General features: G+C 48.1%; 1 protein-coding gene across 1 annotated transcript in view; it reads right to left on the bottom strand.

The window, feature by feature from the left end:
• Positions 1-1,689, bottom strand: part of APBA2 (amyloid beta precursor protein binding family A member 2) — a 222,297-nt gene extending 220,608 nt beyond the window's left edge. The window contains exon 1 of the mRNA XM_077122377.1: positions 1,544-1,689. The gene's annotated coding sequence lies outside the window, so the exon portion shown is untranslated. The remainder of the gene's footprint in view (positions 1-1,543) is intronic.
• Between the last annotated feature and the right edge of the window lie 21,777 nt (positions 1,690-23,466).

Here is a 23,466-nt window from a genome sequence, read left to right as displayed (position 1 = left end):
CGAGTGCTCACCTTACCTCCCCCAGCGTACAGAGGGGTGGGTGGGCTACATGGTGGTTGTGCTACTTTCACAACTTTGAGAAACGCCAGAAGGTTGAGGGCTGAGGGAGGATGGGCCGGGGTGGGTCTGGACGTTTCTGGAAAGACAGCGTGAAGCAGGCTGGCACTGAGCAGGTTGGGGGTGCGTGGACGGCCTGGGTAAGGGACGGGCCGGTGGGGAAGCGGAGGGGAGCAAGTTCAGCGGGAGCCCAGTGGGTCTGTGCAGGTGGGCGTGTGGCAGACAGAGCTGGAGCAGGGCCAAACCGCGCTTGGGGACAGCCTGGGCTGTGACCTCAGCTGTGGCCCTCCCTGGCACGGAGCTCAGGGTTTCCACCAGGGCCATGGTGCGTGCATGATCAGTCGCGGGCTGTCGATGCTGCTGCCACCTCTGCAGCAGAGGCTGGGCCGTTCGGGTGACTTGACACCCCTGGTCACCCAGCAGGTGACACCCCCAAGGAGACACAGCCTTACAGCAGACCTCAGGCCCAGAGCCTCAGACACGGACCACCTGGCCCTGCCCACACCACTGTGGGGGCATTCAGCAGTGGACCCCGAAGTCTCAGCCACCCCACCCCACCCACCACCCCTGAGGAGGACCTCACTCCCCCACTGGCTGCGGTGATGTGGAGCTGTGTGCACTCCAGAAAGACACATTCTTAAACCTGATCCATTGCTGTGGGGTGAACCCATAGTAAGTGGGACCTTTTGATGAGGTGACTGCAATTAAGCTGTGGCCCAGTTCCATCAGGATGGGTCTCAATCCTATCACTGGAGTCCTTTATAATCAGAATGAAATTCAGACAGAGAGAGAGAGCCACAGAGGGAGCAGCCAGCAGTTGAGCATCAACAGAACCTGGGTGAGAAGACAGAGGCCAGGAGAGGCTGCTACGTGCACTGCTGCGTGAGGAGCTCAGAACCAAGAGTGGCCAGCAGCCAAGCCCCAGAGCGCCACCACCTTCGGGGAGAAAGCGTCACCTTGAGGATGCCCCGACCTAGACATTTTCCTAACCTGGGAACTGTGAGCCAATCAATCCCCACTGATGACACGAAACCCTTGCATGGTGTTTGATTAAGCAGCCCGGGGTCAACCTCGAGTGGCCGGGGTGGGGGCTGTTTAATGACGTAGGAACTGCTAGTACCAGCATGGGGTGGAGACCCTACATATCCCTGCTGGCCCCTGCCTCCCACACTTTTGGCAGAGAACCTATTGCTGGATGCCAACAGGAGACGAGAAGCCCTCCGTGCAGCAAGAAGGACGGAATTGCTGGGTTTGGGGGACTTAGAGGAAAATTGTACACAGTCTCCTCACTATATCATTTTCTCCTCCAGGAATGGCCTCTACTCCTTTCCGGTCTTTCTCCTCAAGATAAATGTCATTTGCAAAAACTACGAACAAATTTCACATAGTCGCGGTTAAGCTTTCGTCAGAGCCAGGTCAGCTGCCGTTTAGAACCTCGGCTGAGCTCTGTCCACAGGAGGCACACCAGGCAGGAGCCCCTACTCACACAGATCTCCAGGGGGGAGGGAAGGACCAGGCTTCGGCCGTCGCTTCACCAACACGACAATCCGCCACAGTTAGATATCCAGGATCCTGTATGGAAGGAGAGCACGAGCAGGGTATCAGGGGCTGCGGAAGCAAACGGCTCATTTATAAACACACAGACACCTGAATGACAAACCACACACTGAAATAAAGGCGCTCCTCCTGAAAGCTCGGGACAGGTGGAGATGAGGAAGTTCAGGTTGTAAATGTTTCTGCGATTTCAAAAGAGAAAGAAAGTACAACTAAAGAGACAAAGACAATTAAATGCAATACCTGAAGTTGGACTGATTCTAATAATGGAGGAGAAAAAGCCCAAAAGGACATCATTGGGACATAGGGAAAACATTGGAATGCAAACCAAGCTTTATATTAATGTTAATATTCCTGTATTTGAGAACTGGATTTAGATAAGTGAATATCCTTGTTCTTAGGAAATGTACATGGGAGTACCATGTATTCATATATACATGATGTATACAAACTACTCTCAAATGTTTAGAAAATAAGCAGAAAGGTAGATGGGTAGGTAGAATTACATAGCAAACAGGGCAACGTGTTAAAATCTGTGGATCTGGGTATCTGGGTGAGGGGTATGTTGGAGTTCTCTGTATGGGGTTTGTATTATTTCTGCAACTGTCCTTCCTGTGAGTTTAGAATTATTTCAAAATTAAAAGTTTAAGAAAAAATAATAAAAATATAAGCAACCAAAAATAAAGGAGATAGCAGCTCCCTGCCCCAGTGGCTACTCAAAAACAGGATCAGAGCTCCAAGTTCCTCAAAGCAGTGCAGCCAAAGAGTCAAGTTCATTGCAATTCATCCCAGATTTTCAAGGTGAACCCTCATGCTTATTCCCAAAGGTCAATAAGTACAGATAACTAGTGAGGGCTGTATTTCTCAAGCCCTTTTGGAAGAAGATACCGGAACCTTGTGCCATTAATATTTCAGGTTTGATTGCTCGAACAGGAAAAGAAACATATCCATCGAGGTTTTGTTTGCAACCTGTTTTCTCAAAGTAGCAAAAAGACTGCATGAGATACAGAGCTTGGTGCAATCTGGGTTATTCATCTTAAAATAGTGTGTGCCACACATGGGGAGAAAGTTCTACAAAATATTCCAAGCAAACCCTTTACAAAGTAGGGCGATCGTGAGCACATACCAGCATAGAGAACAAGGCACCCAGATGTGCACCAGAGGCTGTTTTCTCCCCGAGAACGTGGGTGGCACTAAACCAGCAGCCCTCACAGACCCAGTATTGGGCTCGCCGTGGCCCCTGCCGCCTGCTGTTTCTCTCAGAACAGGGCTGCAGACATAGAGCTGGGAACAGATGAGCTGGTCCTGGGCTGGACCAGGCAACCCGGTCCACTGGGCAAAACCTGTGCTAGCAGCAATACGCCCTGGGCCCCGAGACCTGAGGAAAGTGGCACACCCTTGGGCATCAGGGCTCACAGGGTAGGACCTTTAAAGGGCAGGGTCCTTTCCTGCTGAGAGTAGGCGCCTCCACTTGCAAGTGGGCCACCATGTGCATGGCCTGCCTTCACTTACACCTTCTCGTGGTTCGTGGGAAACTCCATCTCCTACCCTCGCCAGTTGGCTCGGCAAGGTCTTTCCCCAACCTGGTCCCTAAATCATCTGAGATGGCTTCCAGGGAAAACACATACTCTACTATTCCAGCAAAAAATAAAATTAAATCCAGGCCTGGGGAAGTCAGAAATGAGAATGCACAGACAGAGGAACCAAGGCCCAGGTGTGCACCCCAGAAGGCCCCGACTGGCTGCTCTGTCCAGGCCACAGTGGACCTCCAGGCAGCCCAAGAGGCAGCCACAGCAATGGCATCCTCCTCGCCAGCCTCAGGGAGGTGACCCACTGTGCCCCAGAGGGCTCTCCAACACTGTAAGTCAGATTCCCAAAGCCCCTAGTGCTTCCCGATCTCCCGAGAGCTGGTAAATCTGACGCTGCGGAGAGTTCCCCTGGGAAGCCCAACGTGAGTCCGCCAACCCCCCGGAGCTTGGAGGGCCATCTTCCATCTGGTCACAAAGCCAACATCCCAGGTGACAGCTACTCTGTCCTTTGCATCACTCAGGCCAAAGCCTCAGAGACATCCTGGATCACTGCCCCTTCCTCACCCCAACATCCATCGACAATCTGCCAAGACCCCTGCATTGCTCCCTACTCCCTGCCAGTTCCCCTATTCTAGCCTCCATCATCATCCCCAGGTTGGCAGCAGTCACTCCTGGCCCCTCCAGTCTAGCTCAATAGACCAGTCCAAATGATTCTTTCCAAACAGTAGGACTTTCTCATGGTTTCTAAGGTTCTGTGCCTCCTGCACTCCCATTCCACCTCTCCTGCTAACACTTGGCCCTCACTCCCTCCCTTCCAGCCACATGGCCTCCTTGGTCTCCTTCAAAACACCTCAGGCAGATTCAGCCTCAGGGCCTTTGCACTGGCTGCTCTGCAGACACCCACATGGCTCCTCTCCACCCATGCCACCCTCCGTGACCACCATAGCACCCCCACTGCCCAGCCTCCGCTCCTGCTTTGTTTTCCTCCATAGCACTTGGCACCAGGTAACATACGATATATGCCTTTATCTTGGTTATTGCCCGCCTCCCCTCACCAGAAAGAAAGCTCTAAGAGAGCAGAGAATTTGGATCAATACTCAATAAACACTCAGGAAATGGATGCATGAATCTGCATGTTCTACCCAGGAGATACTGGGAAGGCACAGACCCCAGCCAAGCACCCCCATGAGCCAAGGAGCTCTGCCCCATCCACAGGGCACTTGGTGCTGCCCTCCAAATCACACACTGACGGCCACCCTGTCCTGAGGGAGAACAGGGAAACCCGCCTTTGGTGCTATGGTCCCATCAAAATGAAGCTTGAAAGAATGCTCCATGGAGCCCCAGAACCAATGAGCGCTGAGGCCCAGCCTGCATCCAGCTGGTGCTAAGCCAGGGCACCTGCAGAATCCCACATCCCAGGCACCTTGGCCATGTCTCAGGGAGGTGTGAACTCATTTTACTCAGTGGTCTGCAGCCCAGACCACCTCTCAGCAATATCCCAGGTGTCAGCACCTTCTGTGCCCCATGTAGGAGCCCTAGGAGCCAGGCTGCCTGCTGTAAATGCCGGGAATGTGGGCAAATCACGGAATACCCTATCTCCATAACGTGGGATGCAGCAAATCCTGCAGCTCTGCTGGGAGACGGACAGATTGACCTGAACCCACATGCCTGCAACTGACCCCAGGGAGGGCAAATACACACACATGGTGACCGTCGACAGCAGCCTCTCCAACATGAGCTGCCGTGAGACAAAGTGCAATGCGAAATGTGCAAAGCGCCTCTGAAAACCTGGAAAGCTGCCCACATCTCAAACAAAATAACGAGAGGAAAGAGAATTCAGCATGCAGCATAGCGAATGGCTCTTGCCTCAATACTCTTCCAGAATTCTCTTCCCTGAGCCAATGCAAGTATACGCCAGACACCTTCTGAGCAACGCTTTGTAAAATGTAAAAAGCTGTTAAGTTTCACCATCACTTTCCTGAAAGAAGAATTCGTGCTTTCTCTGTAATCAAAGGAGTAACCCCACGGAAGCCCACGGGGACACATCCTTCCGCTCAGTTACAGGTTCTGGAGCCAAACCCCCAACAGGGCACCATCCCCATCATGACAGATCATATTCAAAAGAACCCTTAGGGAGAGGAGCCACATTTCCTACTTTTTCAGGGAGGGCAGAAGCAGGAGACATGCATGAGTAGAGTCCACATCTCCCCTGGTGCCCACGGCCACCTGCGAAGCTGGTGCCCTCACCCAGGGCAGGTGAGAAAGCAGGTTCTACAGGGAAACAAGCTCACCCTAGCCTGAGAGCTGGGAGGGCAAAGGGATGCTCTCTCACTTCAGAGGACCGAGTCTGGAGCAAGACCACCTTGGGCAAGAGCTGGGGGGCAGATGGGTGGAGAGGGCCCTTGGGAAACAACACCCAGCTCTAGGCAGGGAAAGCCTAAGAGGGCCACTTCCCCAAGGCCCAGCCCCAGACACCAGAGCTCGCATCCACAGACCAAAAGCCAATGATACAAGAGGAAGGCCAAGCAGGAGCCATTTGCTTTGACAAAACTCCTTTGAAAGTGCCCCCTCTCCTTTCCAAATGAATTGTCCCTGGAGTCAAAAGGCGTTCTGAGAACATTCTCCCTGCAATTTACTTACTTAGGGGCCTTCGGTCACCCCCAGCAGCATGGTGGGTTTGACAACAGACCTCCGGGAACTCTGCACTGGCTCTGAGGACAACAGGGCCACAGGGTCAAGTGCTTGGGGATAAAAGAATCAGGATCAGCTGTCAAAAGCACTGAAAACTTGACTGTGGAACATGTCAACTCCTGTGGGCCTCAGAAAATGGTGTTGGGGAGGGAATGAAGCAAACCCGGCCCAGCAGAGGCACATAATGGATTTGGGGACAGAGGGAGAGGCCAAACCCACCCCCCGGACCTCCGGCGGAGGGTCATCTTCAGATGGGAGCCCTTGTTCTGGAAGGTTCTAGCTACAGGACTGACTCTAGGCAATCTGCCAGATGGGAAGAAAAGCTGCTAGTTACTGAGCCCCAAGCTCTGTGAGCACGCTGCCATATGACACCCTGAGGGAATTCCAGTCTCATCCTGCCTTATGAGGCGGAAGGAGGCCCGGGAAGGAGAAGTTCACAAGCTCAAGGTCACAGCGTGACTTGGAGGTGCAAGGAGGACCCCATCCTGGGCGGCCACATCCGACAGCTCTCCCCTGCCCTGCCTGCAGGTCTGCCTCCACATGCGCCTGCACTGGGCGTCAGGAACTATCTGGGGTGAAGCATTTGCAGCCTTCAATGTAGGATAGGGTGATGCAACATGGGTGAGCATATTTTTCTACTCTGCCAACCTCTGAGAATGGTATGATTTTGCTTTAAACCAAACAAAACTATTCCAAAAACTACCTCAAAATAGTCTGAGAGACATGAAATGCTGGAAACACCCTTAATTATGTAAAAATTCTCCAAGTAGACTAAAGTTTTACATACTACATGATGCTTTCTAAATCCGATAGATATGAATTTGAGGGGAATTCGGCCAGCTGACTCCCCAGATAAGAAAAAAACAGAAGTGTGCACTAAGCCCCCAAACCACTGTGTTTCCTCCAACCAGTTGGCCCTGACTGCCAGGGGGAAGAGCTGAGACCAGACAAAGAAACAGGAAACACCCAAAAACCACAGAACGAGAGAAAGGGAGAGATAAATGGGACCAGCTCGTAAAATCATCTTCAAGTTCCAAACTCTTTACACTCTTTTCAATTCAGTTATGACTGCGACAGTTCACAGCTGTCATGGGGGACTGGCAAGGCCTTGGGTGAGGACCCGTCTCTAGGCTGGCAGTTCCCAAGAGGTTCTCTCCCAGCAGAGATCTTTCTGGAAGCCCATGCCTGGCCGCCCACCTCCACATACATGTCCAATAGGCACCTCCAACTCGGCCAAACCTGAGCCAAGCTAGTCCTGGCAAGGTCCAGTTCCACCCACAGCGGTCCCATCCCAGCTGATGCCAATGCATCACCCAACCGGGACAGGGCCTTGACTTTCTCCTTCCCTCTCACCCCCCATTCAAGCCACCAGTGACTCATCCTACAGCACTCTTGCCCATCCCACACACCCACCCTCTCTCATGGAGTCTGCTCCTGTGAAATGCTATACCTTTCCAGAACTTTCCAAGGCAATCAAGACGGATTTCAGAGGGAATGAGGAGGGAAACCGGTGATGGGGAGCACAGCTGATTCCTCTCAGGTGGAGGAGACCATCTTGCTTTACCTGCCCCATGCGGAGTCACTCCCTCTGCTGATGACCAGAGCTGCTTGTGTGGGACATGTGAGTGGAGGGGCCTGGGAATATCAGGGCTGTTTCATGCTTCTCTTCTCGGTAAAGGGCTCTGGCCTTCTTCTGAGGATTATGTGCCAGCTGGCCAGACGGCCATTGCAAAACAAAGACGGGGTTTGGGTCGCAGTGCTGCCACTGACTGCTTCTGTGACACTGGGCACACTTCTTAACCTCTCTGGGCCTTACTTCTTCACACACAGAATGTAAACAATCATGTTCCACCGCGTGCGGTAGCATGATGCATAAAGGAGCCAGCCTGTGTGGGGAAGGCTCTTAGCATGGAGCCTGGCATCTCATACGTGCTCAGCCAGTGTTGGCTGCTATTGTTACTACATCCAGACTTACAGGTGGGGGGGGCTGGTTTGGGGGCCACTAAGTCAACGGGGCCCTCCATGCCACCTGGTGAAGCAGGGGGCAGGTGAACTTGGCTAAGCAGACAAAAGCGGTGAGGGTGGGTGTGTCAACCAGGGAGGAGAGGAGTGCTGGGGAGAGGGAACCAAGACGCAAGAGCCTCTCCCCAGAGACCTCAGCACCCCCCACCCGGCAGAACTCCCCACCCCTTCTCCATGCCGCAGGAAATAGCTCCACTATCCAAAGAAAGGTCAAAGGGGGTCAGGCAGAGGGAGGAGAAGGGATGACCTCAAACCCCAGAGGTGCCCACAAACCAGAGTCATCAACCCCTGAGGGGTCCCAGTGCCGCATAAAGGGAGACGAACCCAGGGGAAAGACAGCAGAAAGGGCCAGCGCGCGGAGAACAACTTCACCATCAGGAACATTAACAGCCTCTCCCCCAAAAGATTCAAAAGGACACCCATTTCTTAAAACAGGATTAAGCTAATAAGACAAAGAAACAACTGGCGATCTGGTAAAACAAAAACACAGTCATCGATATTCCAAGAGCTGACTGGAAGAATGGATGAAACGGAAGGGCCCTTGGGAAATGGGAAGATGGAGCGGAAGGATTCTCCCAGAATGCAGTGCAACGGACATGAAGGCCCCCAGGCCCCAGGATGGTGCCCTCCCAATCCACACCATGGCAGTCCGTTTCTCTCCAAATTGAGGAGTGCTGGTGTGGATTGTCAGGATTTTGCTCGTTTATCTTGTTCCCCCAGTATTGCTTGTCTGGGGAGTGGAGAGCAAAGAAAACCTCAGGAATCATGCCAGGCTTTGCCTGACTCCTGGTTGTCGTCATTGGGTACCACACCTCGCAGCTCATGGCCTAAGAGAGTAACCCTCTTTTTACCTGGTTACTGGTGGTTTTTTGCTGGTTTTCCATTTCTTCAAATGCATTCCTTTAGGGGGACTCCCAACAAAGCCTTTCAGAAAAGCAATTCAGCACTCTCCATCAAAAATTTAAATAGATATATCCGTTGATGCAACAATTCCATTTCCAGGAGGACAAGTATCTCTACGAAATGTGTCTTATGAGGATTTTCACTGCAGCAATCTTTTAGAACACCAGAAGCAACCTAAGTGCCCACAAATTGGAGACTGTTTAAATAAATTATGGCAGAGTCCACACATTGGAATGCTCTAAAGGCATTAAAAGAGAGAGAGGTAGACCAGGGTGCACCGATGAAGAGAGATCTTACAGGACTACTGATGGTGAAAATAGCAAGTTGACTAGAACAAGTTACATGTATAGAGCCTGTTACATATACATCAGACTATCAAGACAATAGATCCAATTTCACAAGTCCAAGTACAAGAACGAAGGTATGTGGACAGACCTGGAGAGGCCTCCATCAAACTCCTGCCAGTGGTACTGAGAATAGGGGTGCGAGGTTGCAGGGACTTCCACTTCTTATTAAATATGTAGGCATTGATTGATTCTTTTACCAAAATGCACTTACTACCCAGCTGCATTATAGTAAAGCCTACACTTCCTATTCTAGTTGGAGAAATGGAAGAACTAAGGAAAAATGAGCAATGGGGCAAGGCAGATAGGGAGGGGAGGGGGCAGAGCTTCCCACAGCAGAATGGCTCACCCAGAGTCAGGAACTGTTGAGTGGAAAATAGAAGACCCCAAGTCTCTTCCAGGAAGGTAATGGCTAGAGCCAAAATGCAAACTTCCTAAATGCTCAAAACATGCACACACATCATAGGAAAGGCCCAGAGCAAAGTGAAACACAGAGAGAGATGGTGCTGCAGAGATGGAGGCAATGAGGTGCCAAGGTTGAGGAGGGCCTCAGGGGCCGGGGGTGTGCTGGGCCAGGACACGGGGAGGCACTAGGGACTTTATTATTAACTTGGGGGGAAACCAAAGACTTCTATTTCACGTGCTGGGTAGTTCACGTGGAGTGAGTGTGTACGTATGTGTGTACATGTCTGCATGTGTGTGCACATGCATGTGTGTGTTCTGTGCATGTGTGTATGTGTGCACTATTTGTATGCAGGTGCATCTGCACCTGGGGGCATGTGTGCAAGCTTGTGTGTGCATATATTTTAGTATGCGCATTGTGTGCATGCAGATGCATGTGTGTGAGCATGCATGTGTGTATTACGCACAATGGATATATATGTGTATATGTGACCATGGGGGCATCGTGTACATGTGTATGAGCACATGTGTGTGCATATGTGCTGCATGTATGAGCTCTGGATGACAGGTGGGGCCAGCTGCCCGGGGCACGCAGCAGTGGCCAGCTCTGCTCACAGAGGGAGTGCCCCAGCCAAGGGTACAGGCCCTGCTCATGCTGCAGGGGACAGTGAGCAAGGCCGGCCACTAGCAGCTCAGGACACACAGCATACAAAATCCAGATGGAGATAGCAGGAAGCATCCCTACTTCCTCACAAATGTGCTGTGCAGGGAATGGGGGACACAGTTTTTCCTTTCATCTTTTTAGGGGTCTGGTGGAGTACAGGATAAGCTCAAAGAAGAGTCCTGCGGTGACAGTTTCCACCAAGAGGAGAGCAGCGGTACCAGGAGGAAGGAGGGTTCCTGTGTGAGGTGTACAAGGGCAGCCACTGAAAACAGCCACCCCTCCTGAAATCCTGGCAGAATATCTAATCCCACAATACAGACCACACATGGTGGTCCACAGAACAAAGATGCTCTAAAAGGAAACCCCAACACAAGATGGCCCAATAAATCCCAACCTTCAAATCCTTTATGGGGAAAATGTCAAATATAAAATACTTTCTTATGGACCGATCTCTGTTTAAAAGTGACTTACATTCCAAAAATGGTACAAAAATGAAATCCTCCCATAAACCATGCTGGAAGTGGGCCACTTTGCCAAGTTCTGAAAAAATAAGGTGGCGCATGCAAAGGCCCTGGGTACCGACTGCCAGCCCCAGTGGATGGGGAGGGGGGCGGGTGCTGCTCATTCCTCTCCCCTCTCAACTGCAACATTCCAGAGATGAGCTTGAGAAGGCTGCTGTCTGTAGGTGCCAGAGGAAACTGTTTCCCAGCCCTTCTGTTAGGAAGCACTCTCACATAGTCAGAAAGCCAGTAAGTCACCGTCAGACTACACAGAATGGAAACCTAAAATGATTTCTTTTTAAACAAAGCTTTCCTCTGAAGTTTCTCCTCAAGGACTTCCACATGAAAGGAGGAATGACACATGTTTATAAAACCCTCCATTTCCTTGAGGGATCTAATTGTGCCCCACCGTCCAGTAGCCTGTCACTGAATCCCAAAAGGCGAGGTCCCCAGGAGGGAACAGAGCAGATGGTAGCTTCAAATAAAAGGACTGGGAAATAAAGGATAAAAATCAGAAGGCATTTGGGCAGAGGGCTGGTCCTGGGCATCCCCTGCAGCCTGAGAGAACTGCCCAATAGTTGCCTGATAAAGCCAAGCAGAAATGAGGCCAAGTCTGCTCATGGGTCCGAAGAGAAACTAAGAGGGAGAGTCTCTTATGGAAGGTTCCAGAATGAGTCTCCAGAGGCCTGAGCCGTGGGGTCCCGCCATTCTGCCATCCAGACTCTTCCTTCCATTTCTCCCCAAAGTCAGTGGCCTGCAGCTGAACTCAGGCTTCTGCTTAGGGCCAAAGTCTCCATTCTGGAGGAGTTGCTAAGGGCTTGGTGGGGTTCCCCAATCAAAAAAGGTTTAATCCTGGATGAAGGTAGCAGCCTAAACAGCCCCTTCAGAGATTCTAAAATACCAGACGGCAGTGTATATTTCAAAGCACGAAAAGACAAATCTTTGAATAACCTGTGCTTCCTAATCTACAATGCATTCTCAGAAATAGAAAGTTCCCTCCCTGGCCCATCCTTGAAACAGCCCATCTCTTACATATTACAAAATGGATGGATGCTAAGTCATGCCTCCGGTACCCAAATATGAATACTAGAGATACTTCCAGGTCTTTAAAAATCATTTTAAATAATTTAAATCAAGCCCATTTAATAGAATTCCAAATGGCTCAAGCAAATACACTATGAGAGGGGACTGATATGAAACTAAACTTTCAAAGAGACACAGCTGTAAGTAAAAATGAAAAGAAAAAAAAAACGTTGTAACTATAGGATTTCTAAAGATGATGCTCTTGACATGTCTTAAAAATATATATATACGCTCCAACTTCCCCCTAATCCAAATGAGTCTAGTGACGTTTGGCTTCAGCAGCTAGCTGCAGATATGCAACCTCATTATTTTACTTGGAATGGTAATAACGAGGAAGCATCTATTTCCATCCTTCCGACGCTAAAGCTAAAGTGAATCCATAATCTGCAACCAAACAGCGCCATTTCCGATTAGAATTAGAAGCACTCACATATGGGATCAGGACAGCCGTAGGGACTGTCCCCAAGAAAACAGTGTGGGGATGGACCTGGGGATAATCACAGCAACCACACTTTGCATTTTTTAAATATGAAACATTTCTGAATGAATGGTTCAAGCAAGCTGTGTTTCAGTTCAGCGGTATTAAAAACAAAGCCAAAAAAAAAAATCCTTACACAGCTCCAGGCAGAACAAGTGAATACAACCGTGGAATTGCAAGTGAGACTAGGGCAGGGGGTGGGGGTTGTGCATTGAATTAAACACTAACCCCGAGCCCAGAACAGCAGTCCCTAGGTCTGGGCATCTAATCCCCTCCAAACAGGCCAGGAAGCAAACTACAGCCATTCTGTCCCGGGAGAACAGGAGGCCCTGGTCCCAAATGTGGACACTGGTTTGGCTATCTTGCTCGCTCAGGGAGAAACAAAAAAGGTTCAGTGCTGGTGGCTGTGTCCCTGCTTCTCGACAGGACCTGGCTGTTGCTGCCTCATTCTGGGATTTGGTCTCCCTGGATAAAAAAAAAAAAAAAAAAAGGGAAGGCAGCCAGCAGAACCAAATTTATCTGTGTCACGTGCTCCTCCCCAGCAGCTCATGCCTCTGAACAAAAATGCAGAATTGACTTGATCAAGAACCTTCTTTTGACCAAGGTGTTTATACAAACTCAAAATTAAAATCACACATTCTTAGGAATTTCTGTGTTTTTTTAACTTTTTGTTTTAAATCACTTCAAACTTAAGTTGCAAAATGAATACAAAAGCAATACATAAGACTCTAATATATCCCCTTTTATCCAGATAACATGCAGTTTTTTTAACACAACTGATCAGTACTTCTTAGCGGAAAGCCTAGAAAATGTTTAAAATGTATAATTAGAAATTTTTTCTTGAAAAACCAGAAAACCTAAATTATTCATTTACTGATCCTCTTTTCTGGAAAGGAATAAAATTATAGGAAATTGGGATGTTCCCCCAAAATCAAGACTCATGAACCTTAAAATTCCAAACACAAGCATACCTCATTTTATTGCATTTTGCAAATATTGTGTTCTTTACAACTGAAGGTTTGTGGCAACTGCTGCAAGCAAGTTTATTGGTATTGTTTTTCCTGCAGCAGGTACTCACTTTGTGTCTTTGCATCATATTTTAATTAAGGTATTTAATTAGTCTATTTTAATATTTAATTAGTCTATTTTAATAGACTACTGAATATTGTAAGCATAATTTCTATATGCAACAAGAAACCAAAAAATTTGTGTAACCTGCTTTATTGTAATATTCACTTTATTATGGTGGTTAAGAACGAAGCCTGCAATATTTCCAAGGTATGTCTGTATTTTTAAATGTTAAATATAACTTAATACACAGACCATTTGATAGAATGCAAACTATCAAGCGAACACACTCTTAGACAGACCTAACATGAACCTAAAATTTCAATAGATGTGCATATAAAAGAAAAGTAAAAAGAGAACAATTACCTCATACCTAACTAGGTTTCCAAAGATGATGCTCTTGAAGGCATCTGTGATGGTTTGGAGCAGTATGTACCCCCAGAAACGCATGTTCTTAAAGCTAATCCATTCCCTAATCCAATGGGTGTGGACCCATTATAAGTAGGACCTTTTGATAAATAGGATCTTAAGTTGAGGGTGAGTCTCATTCCTCTTACTAAGGTCCTTTATTAAAGGCTAAAACACAGAAAAAAGCCCCAGAGAAGCTCAGAGAAGAAGCCACTGAAGCCAGAAGCTGGAAGCAATGAAACCCGGGAGAGAAGAGAGAAACCAGCAGATGTCACCATACGCCTGGCCATGCGACAGAAGAGCTGAGGATTGCCGGAAGCCAGTCTTCAGGGAGAAGGTATCATCCTGTTGATGCCTTGAATTGGACCATTTTCTTGGCCTGAGAACTGTAAGTGTGTAAGTCAATAAATCCCCATTGTTAGAAGTCAACCCATTTCTGGTACGTTGCATTTCTTCGGCTTTAGCAAACTAGAATCCCATCCATCTTCCTGGAGTCTAGGAAAGCAAACATCATGGTACCATGGGACAGTGTTGGGAGCAGATATGGAACCACCAGGTGCTATCAAGGTTCTGCGTTCTAACCAAGCCAGAGGGTGCGATGTGGAGGCTTCAGCACAGCCCAGGTGCTCTGGTTGACATCACCTTCACCAGGTGCCTCCATGGGTGAACGATGCCCATATCCTGATTCCTCTGACATTCTGCTGCTGCTGCTGCTGCTGCTGCTGCTGCTAAAGTGCAAGTCACACCTGAAGGGCCAGCACTTTCTTTTATTACGCCCATTCAAGTGTTCACATAAATTATTGTGCCTGTTCATTAGCCCACAAACCACTAAGCCCCCTTGGGGTGGTCTTTAATACCTGATACAGTCATCACTGCCTTCCCCAGCTGGGAACAGACACCTCCATCCCAGCCTCACCAGATGCCCAGAAGTGTGTAACAGGTTCAACTCTCATTCATTCCTGCAAAGACCATCTTTTAATCCAGCCTAACACATGTCAATGCTACAAAAAGGCTTAAAATGAAAAGTAATGTTCCCTGACCCACACTTTCCCACCTGACTGGCCAGCCTTTTAATCACCTCTGCTTTCAATGCTTCTGGTTGCTATTTATACTTTCTATTTCTTGACCCATCAACTTCAGATGCTATTTATTGATCTCCTCTTGTGAGTGTCGAGGTTTGCAGGCCAGGGCTTCCCAGGCTCTCTCGTGCAATGAACCGTGTCCACAAGAGCTCCTGCCATGGATGTCTCCACTTACATGAAAAGTCTCGGGAGAGAGAAAGCTCATCCTTCTGAGAAGCTTCCACCCAGATCTGAGAATAGAGAAGTGACTTCTGGATGGCCCATGACCATTCAAGCCTTCAGGATGAACAAAGGCTCTCTTCTCCAAGGAAAACACTTCTTTATTTAAACTCTTTAAAGCTCAGGATGTAGGCTGGCATTACCTGGTCCCATGCAGGGAGTGTAGGATCTGGTACTTGGCCCCCTCTGCATCCTCTGTGCTCAGCACCAGACCTGGAAGCCTGTGGAAGTTTGGTGCGTATCTGTTCCATGAAGGAATGCGCAATATTTATGCGATCTGTCCACTCCCCATCCAAGGCTCTGCCAGAGGCTGGGGAGGCTGTAAAGAGCTGGGAAGAGCCAAGACTAAGTCCTATTTGCTTCTCTGGTTCCTTCCATAATGTTCTTGATGTTGGAAAACAGAGAGGGGCATGTCAGCCATCTGACAGTTCATTCTCCCAAAGCGTTTCCTCCTGTCCCAGAGTAGACATGAGCATGGGGCCACCCAAAGAGAAGTTTTGTTCAAGAAAAAAAAAAAAAACAGCCCATCACAGTGGATGGGTTTTGGTAGCTGAGTGCACAAAGGGCGATTCTCTACAAGAAGATGAGATCTGAGTCAGAGGAGATATCCCACGGCCTTCTTTTATTTCAGAGGGTCCCAAAGGGTTATCAAAAGCAGGCAGAATTGCCCTTCTACTGTACAAGCAGTTCACAGCAAGGCGCCTGGCCAGTAGCTTCGAAAACTCCCAGGGGTCCAGCCATAGAAACAGGTTACAGCTCTGAGCTCACTGGGAACCCCAGAGAGGCTGCAGGTACAATTCCCAAACATATGAGAGGACACTTTTTATCAACGGAAAAGTGGATTTTTTTAACAACATGAAGATTTTTTTAACAGATTGTAGAAATGAAAGGGCTCCCCTCTGCATATGTCAGAACCAGCTTTTCTTCTGAGGTCTCAGGAGGCCCCATTGGGATTGGTTCAAATAGAAAAACCACAGCCTGGGCCTAAACTCTGAGGGGAAAAGCAGACTGTATGACCGAGGGGGGCTCTCCTGGGCTGGCACACGGGGTTTAAATACCTCACTGAACAACTCGGACACTCACCGAACATGTCATGAGCACCTACTGCATGCCAGATCTGCACAAACAGAGGAGTTCTAGGTCAAGTTAACAGAACTGGGTTCATCGAAACAGAAAGTCAAGGTCCCGGAAATAATTCCCAGACTTGGGACAGTTTATAGACCCAGAACCCCTTAAATGACAAAGAGGCTGGATTCTTTTGAAGAAGGACGCTGCTTCACTGCAAAAAATTTACACTGGATCTTTCTCCCAGCCTTCTCCAAAGGGACCCATGGCTTTTATCAGGGTGACCGTTCACAGGGGAAAAGGAAATAATCAGACTTTTCAGGGATTACTGGACAGTGGCTCTGAGCTGACACTAATTACAGGAGACCCAAAATGTCACTGTGGTCCACCAGTCAGCATAGGGGTTGGTGGAGATCAAGCGATAATGGAGTTTAAGCTCACGTCCATCAGGTCAGGTGGGGTCCAGCAAATCCCCGAACCCATCTTGTGGTTATTTCTCCAGTTCTGGAATGCATAACATCCCAGAATATGCACACTGCAAGGCTCTATAACAAACTAATGCATAAACTGGCTGGCCTAAAACAACATACTTATCGTCTTACAGCTGTGGAAGTTAGACATCTGTGCTGGTTTGAAAGGAGGTACGTATCCTAGAAAAGCCATGTTTTAATCCTAATCCCATTTTGTAAAGGCAGCCGTTTCTTCTAATCCCTATTTGGTACTGTATGTTTGAAACTTTAATTAGATCATCTCCCTGGAGATGTGACTTAATTATGAATGGTTGTTAAACTGGATTAGGTAGAGATGTGTCTCCACCCATTCTAGGTGGGTCTTGATTAGTTTATTGGAATCCTATAAAAGGAAACATCTTGGAGAAAGCGGGAGATTCAGAACAGGCAGAGCAGAACAACATAGCCACAAGAGAGTCCACCAGCCAGCGACCTTTGGAAAAGAAGAAGGAAAATGCCTCCCGGGGAGCTTCATGAAACAGGAGGCCAGGAGAGAAAGCTAGCAGATGATGCTGTGTTTGCCATGTGCCCTTCCAGCCAAAAGAGAAGCCCTGACTGTGTTCACCATGTGCCTTCTCACTTGAGAGAGAAACTCTGAACTTCACCAGACTTCTTGGACCAAGGTATCTTTCTCTGGATGCCTTAGATTGGACGTTTCTATAGATTTGTTTCAATTGGGACAATTTTTCGGCCTTAGAACTGCAAGCTAGCAACTTTTAAATTCCCCTTTTTAAAAGCCATTCCATTTCTGGTATATTGCATTCCAGCAGCTAGCAAACTAGAACAATGCCCAAAACTGAGGAGTCAGCAGGGCCCATGCTCCCTCTGAAACCTGTTGGGGAGAAGCCTTCCTGGCCGTGTCTGACTTCTGATGTTTGCTGGTAATCCTTCATGTTCCTTGGCTTATAGATGCACCACTCCAGAATCTGTCTCCATCATCACATGGCCGCCCTCTTCTGCTCCCTCCTCTTCTTATAAGGACACCGGTCACTGGGTTTAGAGCTTATTCTAATCCAATATGACCCCATTTTAACTTGAGCCCATCTGCAAACATGCTATTTGCAAATAAGGTCATATACACAAGTCCCAGAGTTTAAGACTTCAGCATGTCTTTATGGGGGACAATGACATGAGTTCTCATCTTCTGGAGAGCCTGAGTCCTATGGCTCTTTCTGGAGAACCCAGAGCACATCAACCCAGGGCAGAGAGCCACAGGCCATGGGTCTGGTCCTCTGACCACTCCTGCTAGGCCTCTTCTACCTGTCTCATCCCACAGCCAACATCTCCCCCTAGCACAAAGCCCACTCATGGTTGGTCTGCCTGGCTCCTGCATAAGTACGTCTTCAAAACAACTCTGCTCTGAATAGGAAATGCTCCTCAGCAAATACAGCAAGATGCAAACTGCAGAGCCCTTGAGGTCAGACTTGTGGCCATGGCCCTCTATCCACTTGAACCCTCAAGTCAGTGGGCTGTATCCAGACCATCCAAGGAGTGTTCCATTGGAAGCTCTTACAGATGGGCCAGCTCTGCCTGGGTCACCCATCAGGGCCCAACAGCGAAGCAGGCTTTGGCTATGCGGTTCCCATTAAATGAAAGAAAACGGGCTCTGGAAAGCAAAGACCTACGAAAGCAGTTAAATGCTGTCACGGTCCGCTCATTCAAAATAAAGTCTGTCACATTAGGAACACTTAATTGCAGCCCATTTCTGACGTTCTGCTCTGTATAAAGCCGACCATCAGGAGATAAGAGTTTAAAATTGAAAATCAAGGTGCTGTTCCTCAATCATGCCCAGGAAATGAGGCACGCACACGGGCAGATATTAAAACACTCCCACAGAAAGAGTTGCCATAAAGCTGCAACGAGAATCCTAAAAGTTACTTTTTAGATTTCTCACTTTCAAGCAATGCATAGTTATTTTTATGACCTTGACAGTGACACAGTGGTTGGCTTACTGGGATTTATCCCTCCCACCTCTCCATGGAGGTATGCGGGTTCCAAGCTAATTCCAGGCTCATGAAAAGTAATCCATCCCTTTTTCATCACTTAGAATACAAATTCCAGAACACATCCCAAACCGGAGGGAATGACTGCAAGGATACAGAACTCACACCTAGCTAGCCTGGGAAATAGGCCCTTCTCAAGTAATGGAGACCCACCAAACCCTCGTACCAGACATCACACACCCTGTTCTCTGCAGGACCCAGGGTCTGTCGGGAAAACCAGCTCCCCCTGGAAAGTACCCAGCAAGGTACAGACCACAGGGACAGGGGAGCCCACGCTCAGGACAAAAGCACCCCAGAGACAAAGAAAACCAGCTGAAAGGTTGACTGCAGCTACTCAGTTTTCTTTTTCATGGGGTTAAAGACTTTAGAACCAGAGGGAACCCAAAGCCCTTTGACCCTCAGACAGAGGACTGGAGGCCAAGAAGCACATGACAAACACCCGCCCCCCCCAATCACAGAAGTCAGCTTGGCAGCAAGGTGGGGACCCCGGTTTGTTCTCTGTCTAACGCTCTTTCTACCACATTGTGCGGGCCACCGTGGCTCAGTGGCAGAGTTCTCGCCTGCCATGCCGGAGACCTGGGTTCGATTCCCAGTGCCTGCCCATGCGGGGAAAAAAAAAAAAAAAAAAAGAACTTTTAGTTCTACCACATTGTCCCCCATCCCTCTTCTAGTGATGCCTAATCTAAGTGAAACTGCGCTCAGGTATTATATATATTTCACATTTAATTTGAAAATAAGCAGCTCCGAGAAGCCCTTTAAGAGATTATCAGATCGATCCAGTATTCACTTCTCTAAACCCATAGTTAACTTTCTCTTTTTAACCAATTCCCAAAGTCAGGCATACTGACTCATACAAACACCACATTTGAAGCAGGTGATTTCCTGCCGGGAAGGCCCTGTCACTTCATGGTTAAGCTCACAGGCTCTGGAGACAGAAGGGAGAAGGGGGTTCGAATCCCCTCTCAGCCACTCCTAGCACCTGGACTTCTCATCGATTCTGCAGATACTCAGTGAGGGTTTCCCATATCCCGGGGGCCACCGCCTGGCCACAGTGGACTTTCTACTCCTGCTCCTGGTCACGGCTCTAACTGAAGATTCCAGGCATCCCCAAAAGAGCGGGTTTTTGTGCCGGTTGCGCTTCCAGTTTGTTATAACCTAGATTTACCTCCAGCGGAGGGAATGACTGAAGCTTACAGGTTGTGGAGACAGGAGGGGGTTCAACCTCCTTCCCCCAGGCACCTTCCCTCTGTGAGCGGAGAAGCTGGGTGTGAATGAGGCCAGGAACGAGGGCATGGGGCCTGAACAAGGAACACAGGTAAAAACAAAACAAAACCACCTAAAAACACACCCAGGTCTCAGCACTGCCCCACGGTGGGCTTCCTCTCCTCTCCGTCAGATTTCTCGTCTTCCTGTACCTGGATGACTCTTCCCAGGAGTCGCAGGCCTGGGCCACAGCCGGCCACCATAGGGCAGCATGGGGGTCGCTCTGCATTACCCTACTGCTCCACTCCCCACGGGCCCAGCAGCCCAACAGAGCCTTCAATACACTGTTGATCCCCGAGGTCCAACCTTCCAGAGATCGTCCAGGTGACCAGCTGACCTCACAAAATGAGAAAATAATGCACATCATCCCAAACACAATAGCTACAAGGATGGATCACTATAAGCCCTAAGCAAAGTATCTACATTAAAATGGGGAAAAACAATGCAAAACAAAAAATAAATGAGCTAAATAATACAGCAACCAAACTGGCCACAGCAGCTCCCTCCCTCTCGTCACAGGAAGTGCCAAGATCTCATGGTGTTTAGCAGCCTCGGGACGGTGTGGCACCCCAACGCCAAGGCCAGAGTGAAGGAGAAAACATAGCCCACCTGAGGGGATTCTGGCGTCCCACGCAGCCCCACCCTGACTCGCCTCCTGAGGGTAAGCTGGGGGACCCACATCACAGATCCCAGGGCCTTCTCTGGGCCATGGAGTCCTGGTGGGAAACTGGTGGCCTCAGACCTGTCTGCAGCCCACAGGCAGCATCTCCTGGGCAGAGTCGGGGCGGGGTCTTTGCTCAGCCTGTGTGGTCAGCCCCTGTGCTCCCCTGCTGGGGCCACCACAGTCACTGACTTGCGGGCCCTGGACCCACTTCCTGCAGAGGGGAGCTTCGAGGACCAGGGCTGCATCCGACACTCTCCACCCCACCTACCTGTGCATCCGCAGGGTCCCCACCATTACCCAGCAAAAGGAGCAGACACCTCTGAGCCCCCTGCCAGAGCTGCTGCCAATCTCCAAGGTCCAGTGGCAGAACAAGCCATAGCCAAGGGCCCCACCTGGAGGTTACCTCGGAGAGACACCCATGCGGTCCCAGGCAGATCACCCCTGGCACCTGGAGAAGCCCCTCTACGGACCCCCTCCCCAAGCCCTCCACACCATACAGGGAAACAACCTACTTCTGCTGACACCCAGTCTCCCCCTCACTCCAGGCTGCTGAGCCCAGCTGGGCCAATTCAAGGGTTGGCCCATTGACTGTGAAGCAAAGGGTCATTCCCAGTGGGCCACAAGAGCCCACAGCATGGACTAATCGAGACCACACACACACACACACACACAACAATGAGCCAGAGACCAACAGGCTGATGTTGGCAAGGAAAGGTCAACATTGGCCAATGATTCTGCATTAGAAAATCCAAGAGAAAGAACTAACAAACTATTCAGACTAATGGAGAAGCTGAAATGGACAGTCTAGCTATTTAGAAGCCCACAGCTTGACTGTGCAGCAGCCATAATCAGCAGGAAAATGACGCTGGGAGATAATCCCATTAACAGTAGCAAGAGGGGCTATGAAATTCCTAGTACATCCAACAAGAAATAAACAATGCTCAAATGAACAAAGCCCTAAAACACGAGTGAAGGATGTCGAAAGCCTTTTAAAAAAATAAAAATATCCAGGTGAGAAGATAACTGTAGGAAGATGTCTCTTTTCCCACAAACAAACCTATAAAAGCAATCTCAATCAGATTTAGCGGTGAATTCAACAGTTCATTCTGCAGTTTATCAGTCAAGAAATATATGAGAAAGCTATGGGGAAAAAATGGAAAAAGGAGAAGAATGAAGAGGTAATGGCCCTTTAAATAAGCATAACAAAAAGCTATATACAACAAAAGCTATATATATATTGTGTATATATATAACAAGCATGGCCTCTCACATCAGTGAAGAAAGATGGATTATAATAAATTATACCGGAAAAAGTACATCCCCAACTTCACACCATATCTAAAAATAAATCCCAAATGAATAAAAGATATAAATGTAAAACAATCTGAACTGTCATGTATTAGGAGAAAATACAAGATGATGTTTCATACACTTAGCACTTAGGGTAGGGAAATTCTTTCTCTAAATAAGATACAAAAGCCAGGCAGTATAAAAGGAAAGACTGAGAGATTTAACAACATAAAAACTCCAAAATTTTGCGCTGCCAATGACACCTTTAAACAAAGTCAAAGGACAAAAGACATCTGGGAGAAAATACCTGCAAGGTTAATAATTATTTAATAATGTTGAATAATATAAATTATTAATTATTAATTAAAATTACCCTATTATACTAAGAACACCTGTGAATCAACAGGGACAAGCTGAACAACTCTATAGTAAAACAGGGAAGGATACAAAAAGAAAATTAAAAGATGAAATTCAAATTAGCATGAACATATGAAAAGAAGCATGTTCTTAAAAAAAAATAATTCATTAAAATACAAAATAAAATAAGCTATACAAAATGCAACAAGCTAGGACTTTTTAGCCTATGAGATTGAGTAAAACCACAAAGACTGGTCCAGAGAAGGTTCTGTTGGAGAGGAAAGGGGAGACAGCTGCCCTACACACCATCATGAAAGGAAAACAGTCAAGCACCTTGGCAGACAGCAATTTGACAACATCTACCAACACTATGAATGCCAAACCATCTGACCCAGCGAGTCCAATTCTAAGAGTCTAGGCTACAAACCATCCCCGTACCTCTCACATTGAATCACGTACGAGACCTTACATTCCAGCACTATCCGTGATTCTGGGAATTTGGAGCAACTGAAAGTTCCCCAATAAGCACACAGGCAAATATTATGCAAATATTAGAAAGAATAACGTTGAAATGCCCAGACCGACAAGAAACAAAGTCCAAGATACCCTGCTGAATGGGGATCTAGCGACAAATCATATTTATAATACAACCCCATTTTGTTGAAAAAGCATTATAAAATAATAAATATGGGGCGGTGCGACGGTGGCTCACACCTGCCATGCCAGAGACCTGGCTTCGATTCCCAGTGTCCACCATGCAAAAATAAATTAATTAATAAAAATAATAATAAATATGTATGCGTTTGTATAAAATGTGAGTGAAATATTCCTCTAGATGAGAAACGCAGGAAGAGCACACACCAAACTGCTGGCTAATGGTTGTCTTTGCAGGGGTTAAATGGGGAGAGGGGCTTTCACGTCCTACATTATAGATTTATGTAAAGAAAGACTCTTCATTCTAGGACCAGAAACAAAAACTTAAAAAAAAAAATCTTAGGCAAAACCAATGCCGGCGGACTCTCAGAATCTGAAGCATGTTAGACATCTGTCTACCCCCTGCACCCCAGCACCCACCCCCTGTACCCCAGCCCTTGACCCCTGCCCCACCCCACCTCCACCCCTCATTGTTAAAGTCCCTTCCCAACCCCCAAACTCTGCTGCCAGAAAAATGACACTCTTTACTCCTCGGGAGATAGAAGATAATTGTTAGAAAGCAACAATTGTTTTTTAATGGAAATGTCACATCTATTTCTTTTAATTGCTGTCTCTTCATTCTCAAATGATGAAATACTACCCGCAAACTCTGCTTCC

Source organism: Tamandua tetradactyla, chromosome 12 (genome assembly GCF_023851605.1).
Source record: "Tamandua tetradactyla isolate mTamTet1 chromosome 12, mTamTet1.pri, whole genome shotgun sequence".
In the NCBI taxonomy this organism is placed as follows: domain Eukaryota; kingdom Metazoa; phylum Chordata; class Mammalia; order Pilosa; family Myrmecophagidae; genus Tamandua; species Tamandua tetradactyla.
This window is presented reverse-complemented; position numbering and strand designations above follow the sequence as displayed.